This window comes from Mesitornis unicolor, unplaced genomic scaffold (assembly GCF_000695765.1).
Source record: "Mesitornis unicolor isolate BGI_N332 unplaced genomic scaffold, ASM69576v1 scaffold7498, whole genome shotgun sequence".
NCBI lineage: Eukaryota > Metazoa > Chordata > Aves > Mesitornithiformes > Mesitornithidae > Mesitornis > Mesitornis unicolor.
In genome coordinates this window covers 51,944-63,405 of record NW_010202489.1, presented here as the reverse complement: position 1 = coordinate 63,405, position 11,462 = coordinate 51,944, and positions in this window count along the sequence as shown.

Sequence of the window (11,462 nt, the reverse complement as noted above, 5' to 3'; positions counted from 1 at the left end):
AGGTGTTCTGGGAGCGGCTGAACCTCTGTGCCTGTCAGTAGTTAATGATGTGGCCATCCCAGCATGCAGCTAGACATACCTGAGGTGGGACAGCAACTCCCGAATACATACACCAAGTCACTGTCTCAGTGTTGTGGACTCCTTGGATTTGCAGCATGAACAAAATGTCTTGTATTATTTCATCATAAAAAATACATGTCCCCAGCTCTCCACGTGGACAGCAAATTTCCTCCTGCTGCGTTTCAAGTACTCTGCTGTCTTCCTGAGTCAGCTGTGTGCTCCTTGGATGCTGAAGGGAAGAGGCTTACTATAGCATGAGAATTTGATTAAAATGTCTGAAGTTAATTACTATATTACCTGGTTTTAACCACACCTATGCAGGTACCTGCTGAAGGATGACTTTGCTTATTATGCCTCCAGGTAGAAGAACTGAAACAGCTTTCTCTAGGGGAATATGAAAGGAGAAGCTCATAGTTCCCCTCTGTTCTACTTTTCCTCTGTTTGGGAAGAATTTGGATAGAAGACCTGTCATCTTTCCCCTTTCCTGTGCGGTTTCCTTCTCTACTGTGCCCCCACAGTGCAGGTCCCAGATGTTTCCTCTCAGTTATTTTTTATAATTTTTATTTTATTTTTAAATTTGTCAAATTTAAATTTGTCAAATTTAATTTTTTTAAAATAACTTCCTCTCCTGATGCTCATGACTGCTTATGTTGGGCCACAGTTTTAACAAGGGGCTGTGCAGCTGTCGCTGTATTGCTGGCTTTCCTGCATCCCCTTATGGGATGTGCTGTTAGGTACAGTGAGTTAGGCATAGTGAGAGGCAGTGCCCGTGCAGAGCATGAGAAAATCATTTTAGGGTTATGAAGAAGCTGGGAAAGGAAACAGCAGAGAACTACAGCAGGGCCTGGGAGGATGAGAGCAGTTGTACACTTGGTGGTAGGTCACGTCTCTTAAGGTATGGCAATGTGTGGTTGAGGGGAGTGGGAGAGAGGAGGTAGAAGACTTCTTTTGGTCTCTTTCTCTAAACTGCCATTTTTCCGTCTTTAAACATATATAGCTGTACAGAGTGAGCCTTAGCTTAAAAAATTCACCCCAGTGGCTTTTACACAAGTTTTGAAAAGCAACACTGAACCTGAGGAACTGCATGTGGTGAGATCATCAAATCACCCAAGGTACCCACTCAGGGGTGTGGGAGGGGGATTTCCCAAATAATTGTTATGCTTCTGGTGTCAAATGAAAGCATTAGATTTGTTTGCTAGAAACTTTGGGGCAGCTCTGAGGATTTCACATCTGAAGAAAGCACACAGCCTCTGACAGCATCACAAGTGAGTTCGGAAACAAAATACAACGTATGGCACAAGAAAGTGCCTCTCTCTTCTGTTTGCATGTGCTGGGGGAAGGCTCTGCAGACGGAACCTCCTGTTCCGAAGAGCTGAGTAATCGATTCCACACTGAAGAAAGTGGGTTAGCTGGGACACCTGCTAGACAACAAAGGCTCGAGTAAGGAAATCCTGTCAGCCCTGTTTCTGAGATCAAAAACCTGAAAAGTGCATGTTCCCAACGCACTTTCCCACAAAGTGTGAGGTGGGAAGTGGTAATTTAACTGGAAGGGGCATCTGGAGGCTGCTTTGTCTAGCCCCTGCTGAAAGAAGGGCTAAGTTCAAAGTTGGAACAGGTTGTCTGGCTCTGGAGATGAGACCAGAGAAGTGATGCCGTTTCCTATCTCAGTGTGACCATGCTGATGATGAAAGTTTTCCTTGCATCTCATCAATTTCTCATGTTGTGCCTGTTGCCTTTTTGCTTTTCCTGTGTTTGTCTCTAGTTCCCCATCGGAGTAGCAGATAACAGTAGGATCTCCCTTTTGCCTTCTCTCCAGGCTGAACAAACCCAGCACTCTCAGCTTCTCCTTACATGTTGTGTGCTCCAGCCCAAACCATCTTGACAGGCTCCACTGAACTTGCTCTGCTAAGTCCCTGTCCTTGTGCTGGGGAATCCATACTGGACCCAGCTCTCCAGATGGTCCCACAAGTGCTGGGCAGAGATACAGGATCCCTCCCTGTGCTGGCTGTGCTGTGGTGAGCAGTTGGGCTTTGCTGCATGGGCGTGTTGTTGACTCCCAGGTTGCTTGTCCACCTTCGTTTCAGGTCATTTCCTGCAAATCTGCTTTCTTCCCTGTTGTCCAGCTGCAGGGATTACTCCATCCCAGTGGCAAGGCTGTGTGTTTGCCACTGAACTTCTTGAAGTTCCTCTCAGCCTATTTCTCCAACCTGTCGTAGGTCCCTCTGAATTTGCAGCTCTGCCCTTCAGTGTATGAACCACTCCTCCTGATTTGGCAACACCTGCAGGTTTGCCCATTTGCACCATCCTGTCATCCAGCTCACTGGCAAAAGTATTAAAGTGTAAGAAGCCCCAGTATTGACTCCTAAGTGTTGGTCCCAGTGTTGAGTGCCACTAACCAGCAGCCAGCTGGACTCTGAATTGCTGACCACTGCTCTTGGAGACCTGCCCTGAGAGCACAGTGATAGTACTGGTATCTCTTGCAGTTAGGCTGGTGGCTTTCACTGTGATGTGATATACTTTTGTCTTCAGAACTGTTATTTGCCCTCTAAAATGAAGAAGCCTGCTGAATTTCAAAGCAACAACTGAAAGTAGCACTGAAATTAGTTTGGAAGGGTCTATCTCCTGCCCCAAGATCCACTAAGAACCTTCTCCAGGTCTACAGCAAGCTGAGCTTGACCAAAACCTTTCCTGACAGATGTTAGCTGAAAAAGTTACAATGGAAGCTTTCAGAGTTACCTTAGGCCACCTGTTGTGCTGTTTCAGTGGTCTCTACCACTGAAGGCTTCTTCCACAGTCCTGTGCCTCTTGCCGCAGCTTAGGCCTAGAACTTGTTACATTCATCCCAGGGTACTGGATGGAAGAAGGGAAGGAATGAGACATCATCTGGCACATCCCCAATAGCAGGCATTGCATCCTGTGTCCTTAATACAGTAGGAATTTTGCGTTGTACTGAAAGTTGCCAGTTGGGAGCTTCTAGTGCTTCTAGTTTCCACTTACAGATCTGCAGTGGAAAACAATTATCTACCACGTGAAGAGGAGGAGGGGAAAAAACGGTACTTTGGCTTCAACAGGCTCACTTCATGGCCCGAGCTTGGCTGAAGATGGCCATCTGATCTCAGGATGTGGTCAGTGGCCCTGGGAATGTAAGATGCAGAAACAAAATCTCTTTTTTTATTTTTCAGACATTTCCATCAGACAGGCCTGGTCTAAGTCTGACCAAGTCTCTCCATGTGGGTGCCAAGGAAGATCCTAGAGATATGAATGTAGCCCTTCTCAACCACCCTCAAATAGCCAAACTCTTGCTCCAAAGACTGGTGAGCAGGAAAGATTTTTTTGTTGTTGTTGTTGCTTGTTCCCAGCAGAAACCTGGAGCATAGTAGTGCTATCCAACATGCACTGCACTGCTTTTCTCTTACCTTAGCTGTCTCCTTCTCTGGAGACATTCAGAACCCACCTGGACGTGTTCCTGTGTGACCTGGTCTGGGTGATGCTGCTCTGGCAGGGGTTGGACTGGATGAGTTTTGAAGGTCCCTTCCAACTCCTAGCATTCTGTGATTCTGTGATATACTCCTCCCAGCCTTCCCAATTTTTCTTCTGCAGCTGAGGTGGACTTTTTGGATTGCCCCAGTTCTCATTTCCTAGCAGAAAATAGCTGTTACAAGAAGCTGGGATGGGGCTTGATGCAAAGAGTGGCTCCTCTTTTTGAGGGCCAGCAGTGCCTAAAAGTGCAGATTCTGATTTCTCAATAGAGAAAAAGCTTAAACTAGTGACTTCATACCACCTTCCTCCTACTCGACCTCTAGGAAACTACTGGCAAAGAGAGGAAAATGAGGAAATGAGACTGCTTGCATTTAAGAAGAAACCGCACATACTGCATTTGTGTCCTTAACCATGAATGCCCACGAACCCAAAACTGAGGTTGCAGAAATGCTCTATTGTCCAGCCAACCAAAAACAATACCAAGAAAGGAGACCTGCTCTTGTGCTTCTGGGGTGGAAGGAAGCATGTGACCTATTGCTGCACTCTGATGTCTTCCCAGAAGAAAGTCCCCACAGAAAAGGGGCTGCCTCCCCAGTGCTGAGAAGGCAGCTGCAGAGGGGAGTGGTGGTGGTGGCTGGTCCCTGTCAGGGACTTGTAGGTGATGATGGTTGTGTACTGCTGGCCTGAAATTATGTGTGGAAGGGTTTGCAGTGGTGCTGTAGCAGTAGCACAATGCCAACAAGTTCTCGTCCCAGCAAGAGCCTTGGGTTGTGGGAGGAGGGTTTTGGCAGCACAACTTCAACAGGCTCCTAGAAAGAATTAATTTCTCAGAGCCGAAAGGTTTGCTTGTGGCATTCCCTTTCTTGACCAGTGTGGTTACTGGTGTGGTCTGGTTGGCAGCAGGAGAGGAAGAATTCACCAACCTACTTTGCAGCTACTGCAGAAGAAAACCCCAAACAACTTATGTGTAGCTGTGGCTGTAGCTAGAGAAGTCAGGCAGCATTAGGCAAGTGCACCCTTCGTATCCCTGAGATCAGTATTCGCCAAACCTTGAGGCAAGCACAGCTCTGTGCGCTCCAGACACTGTGGGCTGAATGGACTGTCGTCATGCCCCTTGGGCTTGTTTGCACAGCAGCAAACAGTTAAAGTGTGCAGAGTCAGGGCACAAACGCTGGTGTCTGCCTTCCTCAGGTGTACAGAGACCTTCCTTCATGCCGATACCAGGACACTTCAGCTGCCTCCAACACTTGGCATCTTCTGAGGAGTCCTAGCAAGTCCTGGGCATCCCCATGCAGACACAGCTCCAGTGTGGGTTGTGTAGCAATGACAGAAACTGTGCAAATTTCTTCTGGGTTAAGCTCAGACTGCTGGCCACCACTAAACCACTACTGTAATCTGCCTCTAGCCTTGAATTTGATTATGGTCCGAGGTCCTGATTAGGCAATTAATTTCTTTTTTTTTTTTTTAATCACAAAAGGTGGAGGCAGGATTGAGTAATAACTGGACAGAAAACTTGTGCAAGAATAATTGTTCACCAAGAAGTACGTCCAAGCAAAGTCTTTTTTTCTAGTACTTTTGATTCATTTCTTGTCAGGAAATGAGTTTGTCTCTCCAGATAACATCTGGTCAGTGGAGGTTTAATGACTGCAGACTGTCCTCAGTCTGAGGATGCACAGGTGCAGTATTAGAGGTCTGGACTTGGGCCCTCCTGCTTGAGGGCTATTTAAGCCAGGACAAAAAGTTCCTGTGTTTTAGCAGTACGAGCTGCTCCTGGGGCCCTGCAATGGGTACAGTGTGTGGAAAAGAACTTGAAGCTGCTACTGCAGCAAGCGTTTGTGGCCCTCTTGCCAGTTCGAGTGTGCCTAGTGGAGCCATTCTCACACAGCCTGTGAGCAGACCCTTTGCCACACGTCTGGCCCTTACCCTTGCCCTGTGGTGCTGGCTGCTGGGAAGCTGTGCCTGGGAGCAGGGCTGGGTGCCTGGTTGGGAGGGCATCTGGCAGCTTGCTCTGGCTGGGTCTGGTGCTTGGGTAAGCCTCAGAGGAATCACCTCTGAGGAAAGCTTCCCTCAGAGAGATGGCAGCCATCAGCTTAGCAACTGCCTCACTGGGGGTGTGTTGTTGGTTATCACTAAAAAGTATTGTTTCCATTTGAATTTCTGAAACCAGTTTCCCGTTGGTGGGTTTTGTTATGTCTTTGTTAAATTTAAAAGCTCCCACAGTCAGATATCTGCTTCTGTGCAATGACAGCCACTTCTGAAACTCCACTTCAATAAGAAGAAAGAGAAGGAGCTGGGGTTGCTGTCATATCACAGGAAGGGCTGCTGGCCTTGCCGTGGAGCAGCCCATAACCTCTTTAAACTCTTTGAATGTTGTTAGACCTTGTTCTGGAGTGCAGAGGCAGTGTTTCCTGTACGAGTCCCGGCAGCGGTGCGTGCAGGCGAAGGCACATTCCCTTTTTCCTCCTTAGCACAGCTGGCCAACTTGCTCTTGGTTTGGCCCCAGCCAAGCAGTCTTCCCTGGCAGCTCTTGAAGTTGTCATCTTGCCGCAGGTAATGACAGAAAAAACCTCCTTTAGGTCTTTCCATTTCAGTGTGGGCTGGACCATGGTGGTAGAGATACTGCAGGGAACAGTCTCCCAGATGGTTTCATTTATATCAGAAGCAGATGCTCCAGATGGGGTTTGGCAAAGCCATCGGTGGCTACTTCTCTGTGCAGTGTAGGAGGCTCACGCAGAGCCCTTCTGTCAACTTGATTTTCAGATATAAATATTTTGATATCAGACTATATGAAATGCTGATGGTAGCAGATACTCTATGTTGCTCTAGGGAAAAGCAAATATTTCAGATGTTTTTCCACTGAAACTTTCATTTCTCACTAAAATGCTATTTTCCCACCAGAAAGAAATCACAGGGCAGCTCAGCCTGCTTTATTTTTGCCTCTGCCCCCAACCTCCAAAATAATCACTAGAAGATTGTTCCAAGTAATCAAATCTCTTTTTTCACACTCTGTTAAAGGATAACTCTGTGATAAATGGCTTCAGAATAATACTTATTTACAAGCTTCCCCTCTGTCCTTATCCACTGTCTGTCTGCTGTGCTCCCTGAAGACAGGAAAAGGGGGAACAAGGGCAGCGTGACTCTATCAGCCTTGCTCCTGTGCCCTGCAGGTGGCTGATGGCTTGCACCAGAAGGTCGGTGCCGCAGGGTTTGTAGCAGGTTTTCTCCTTTCTTGGTGTTTGTGATTCATCTGTATGAATCTTTCCTGCCCTGTAAAAGCCTTAGCTGGCCTCTTCGGCTTTCCCTGGAGCCTGTGAACAAGAGATGTGTGAGAGCGCGGGCTGGACCTCTGTTATAGGCAGCAGCCACCACGCAGCATGGTGGCCCCTTTTCTGCCAGGACCGTCCATCAGGAGAGGAGGGAGGCAAGGGCTGTGTCTGTCCAAAAGCAGCTTGCACACACTGATGCAGCGAGTCCAACAGCTGTGTCCTTGGGCCGCGGGGTCCTGTGTGGCACTGCTCTCTGCCTTGGCTGCTGCCCCTGCCTTGCATTTGCCTGAGGTATGAGTGCCCCCCTCACTTTTGCCTCCTCAAGGCACAGCTCCTTTTGCTGACCCATATGCAAGGGGGTGGTGCTGCTTGTCCCCACGCCCCCATGTGCAGCTCAGCTGTAGGTCCCGAGTCTGTTCATAGGCTGGCTGTGTTATCCCTCCACTTACTTCAGCTTTCTCAGTTTCGCTCCTGCCGGCTGCGAAAGGCAGCGGCACTGACGCAGTCAAGCACAGCTTGTGCCGTACCCGAGCATGGGCATCCTGTTTCCAAAACAGCCGGTGCAGTAGTCTTCTGCATCCATGTTCCCGAGGGAAAAACGTGGGGTGCTTGAGAGTCAGGGCAGAAGGAATGAGAACAAGAGGGTGGGAATATTCCACATTTTTTCCTTTTTTTTTTTTAAAAAAAAAAAAAAAGCCAGTTTGGGCTGCAGACAGGAAGGAATGGTAGAACCTGGTCTCCAAACTCCAAGGGGCTCTGGGGAAGCCTTTGTGCAGGCAGCTCCTGTGGTTTCCTGGTACTGTGAGCCTCCTGAAGGGTGTGGGGATGGCTGGGAAGCCCATCACCACTGCCAAAGCTTCACTCTTCCAGAACATCTCTCTTGCCTTTTTCTGGAGCTTCCTGGTAAAACACACCATGCAAAGCTTGAGTTAGGGTTTTTTTTTTTTGAGATTTTAGATGAGATCCCTCAGGCGAGCCTCATGCAGTGTGCGCACAGGCTCTGCTGCTCGGTGCCAGAGGGATGTGTTGGTGCCTGGCAGGGCAGATGCACCCTCTGGCTGCGTGTGCTCCCAGCAGTTTCATGGGCTTCAGCTCCCCTCACCCTACATGGACAGTTCCAGGGCTTATTTGCATTGTTTTAGTCTTCAGGATACCTACGAGTGGAAACAAGCAAAAGCAGCAAAGACAAACACCCAGTAGCATGCAGATACACACGCGCACACACACAACACCTGAGCACATCCCAGCCGCTGCTGGTTGCTGGCTGCTCTGTGCTGATGTTGGGAGCTGCCGCTCTGAGGGCGCTGCGTTTTGTAGGCTGCGGCTCAGCCTGGCTGTTCCCTGCTGCCTGGTGGATGTTACAGCTCACCCCAGTCTCCTGTTCCCAGCTCCTGTGGACGCTGTGTGTGAGTGGCAGATGATGTATTTGCAGCTTTGGCGTTGTAGAGAATGTGTCCATGTTCTGGGTCATCTAAAAGCCTCCTCCACCTTGATGCTCAAGGGAAGTGCTGGTCCCTGCACACAGCTGATCCCATTAAAACTAAACCTCTGCATCTGCAGCCAAAAAAGAAAGAAAAAAAAATAAAGAAAAACATTGCTAATACAGAGCAGCCACAGCCATCTCCAGATCACACCTTTAAATACCAATAAATAGCTGGTGGGGCTGGCTTACACCTAACAGCATCTGCAGTGACCCTGAGGGACAAACCCCCAGTCTGGAGGCTGTATGGGGCCCACCGAGGTCCACTCTGGCTCTCTCGCCCCACAGAGGTATTGGCATTGCTGGCATCACCCCCTTGCCTTCCTGGGCTGTGGTCACCTGAGGACCCCCTTGGGCAGGGTCTGGCTCACCCCGTGTGCTGCCAGGTCTGAGCAGCCCGAGCCCACCTCGCCTCAGGGTGAGCCCTGAGAGGGGCCTTTGGCAAGCTTGTCACGTTCGATGGTACAGGGGCTGCTGGGGGGGCAGGAGAGGACACCAACTACGTAGCACATGGGGACATGGGCCATGTTGCAGAAATGACACGAAGGCACAAGCCAAGGAAGGAGCAGACTCCCCAGTGCCTAATGATGTGCGGGCAACCGCCTGGCTCACAGTTTCCCCCAAGCCCCTGCTGGCTCCTGAGAAGGCGGCGAAGGGTGGCCCCAGGTCCCCTGTGTGCTCTACTGCTGCTGGCACAGCTGGCCATGGTGGGGACAGGGAGGAAGCAGGGATGAGCCTGCAGCCAACAAGGCTGCCAGGATGGTGGTGGTCATGGTCACCAGAGAGTGGCATGGGCATACCTGTCCTCCTGAGGCACGTGGGAGCTCCAGGCACCCCGGGCACCATAACCTCACATGCGACATCAAAGCGGCTGAGGTAAGCGCACGATGCAAATGAGCAATACCTCAGAGCTGGTGCTTAACCACAGCTGTTCCTCTGCATGTGCTATGGGAATAAGCTGATGGTTCCCCTTTCTGAAGCTCCTCATGTGAGCCCAAAGGCACTCGTAGTCTACCCCAGGGCTTTGGCCCCAGCGTTTGGGCAGAGGGGGGCAGGCCCGGCATGGACCCGGCACTGGAAGCACAGCCTCCATGGTCCTGAGGCATTGCTGAACACCAGGAGAGGAGCAGGCAGAGCATGGCTCCCATGGGCACCTTTGCTTGCCATTGCAGCAATGTGCCCTCCTGGTTCCCCTAGCACTTGTGCTCCCCCAGGCACTTAATGGCTATGGCTTTTGTTACTAGTAAAAGGGAATACGAGGAAAAGTAAAAGCATGGGCCTGACTGCTGAAATGCTAGAGCTTTCAGGTGATGGAGGAGCAGCTTGGTGTTCCCAGCAACTGCTCGCTTGCTGTGTGGTCTCATTTCTGTTCCTGTAATTGTTTATTGCTCTGATGTTAAACTTGGAGGAAGCTCAAAGATCATTAATCATAGCTTCTGCTTTCTGCACGTTTGATGGTTTATTCTTTAATGTTTTTTTAAAAATGCCAACCACAGGGAAGAAGTGATCCCTAGCCAGTGGCTGAGCTAAAGCATCTGGGATGACCCTGGGCATCACAGTTTTTTATAAGAACAAAATTTCCAGTCCCTGTGGAAACATCTCCTCAACCTCATGCTCCCCTGTCTGCTGGGCTGGTGTCAGTGCCATGGGGCCAGGCTCGCCCCGTGGCCAGACAGCGAGGGCACCGTGTGCCCTGTGGCTGGCACCCTGGGGCATGAGCGTGTCCTGGCCACCAGTCTGTTTCCTGTTGGTGTCACAGGCGAGAGGAGCTGTAGCTGCTTTTCAAACTGAAACTGAGGAGGGAGAGAAGCACTAAGGATTTCTTCTAAAGAGCAGAGCACGGAAGCATGTCTGGGTCATGTCTGAGGCACGTCTGGAGCATGTCCAAGACATGTCTGAGACACACTTGCTCCCTTTGGCCAGAATAACAGTGCCTGCCTGCTTGTCCTGCCTGCTACGGTGGGGCAGGAGCTTGCTGCTCCCCGGCTTGCCTGAAGTCTAGAGAAAGCCACTGTTGCAGCATGGCTGGGTGAGCAGAGCCAAGCAGGAAAAGGCTGTGGCCAGTCTCCATGCCTCCTGGAGGGCTCATGGGGAGCTGAGAGACTGGGGAGCAGCTGCCGTCCTCCTGTGGCACAGATGGGAGGTTCTGGAAGCCCCCTTGTGCTGCCCTGCCCAGGTGGGGATGGGGTGCAGCCTGTCGCTGTGGAGCAGGTGTGTTACCAGAGCCTCTGGATGAGCCAATGCTGCCCTTGCTCACAGCAAGGTCCCAGGGGCTTTTTTGCTTTGCAGCTGCATCAACCCTGCCAAAAAAGTCTGGGGAGGAGCACAGCATCCCCATTTGGCATTGCTACCAAATCCAGAGCTGCAGAGGCCATGGAAGTTGCAGGGAGTCCAGTCCGAGCTGAGCACACACCGTGGTTGGCAGCTAAGGCAGAGGGAGCGAGCACTGTGCAGCAGCTGCCCCTGTCATGTTCACTTAAGCTGGGGCAATACTGGGCTACACAAGCTGCGCATGAGTGCCAAGAAGCATCCATCCAGATGGATTACTGCATTATATCCCCCCTCAGTCCCTGCGGATGGAAAACAGATGCTAACAAATGGCCACAGTGCCATGGGCCAGGCACACGACCAGCCTGTGGTGTGCTGCTGCGGGAGGCTCTGCGTCTCCACGCCCTGCTTTGGCGCTTTCAGAATTCCCATGGCACCTTGGCTAATCCGTGATGGCTGCGTGAGGCCGGTGGAAGCTGAGGCTGGGGGCCAGTGTGAAGGTGGGGGAGGGCTGGGGCCGCTGCCACAGCTCGCTCTGCTGCCACAGCTCGCTGTGCTGGGGGAATTCCTTGGCAGTTTAGCCACATCTTTGCGCCCTCCTTATCTGTGGTTTACTGCTCACTTCAGAAGTGAGTTTTCTATTTAAAGCACATCATCTAAAGTCTAATTTCTCTCTGGGATCACCAGGCAGAAGCCCATCACTCTTTCAGCACAAAGGCTGTTGCTTGTCCTTGGTGTGTCCTGGTCCCCACCAGCCCCCAGCTAAGAGCTTGCCTGGAGAGGGGTTTGGGGTCTCACTCAGCACAAGGATGCTGCTTTTTCCCTTGCTGTGGGCTGAGCTCAGTGAATTACATGTCCATAGAAAATACAGAGATGGCTCAGCAGTGTCTGGGTAAAATGTAGGGTTG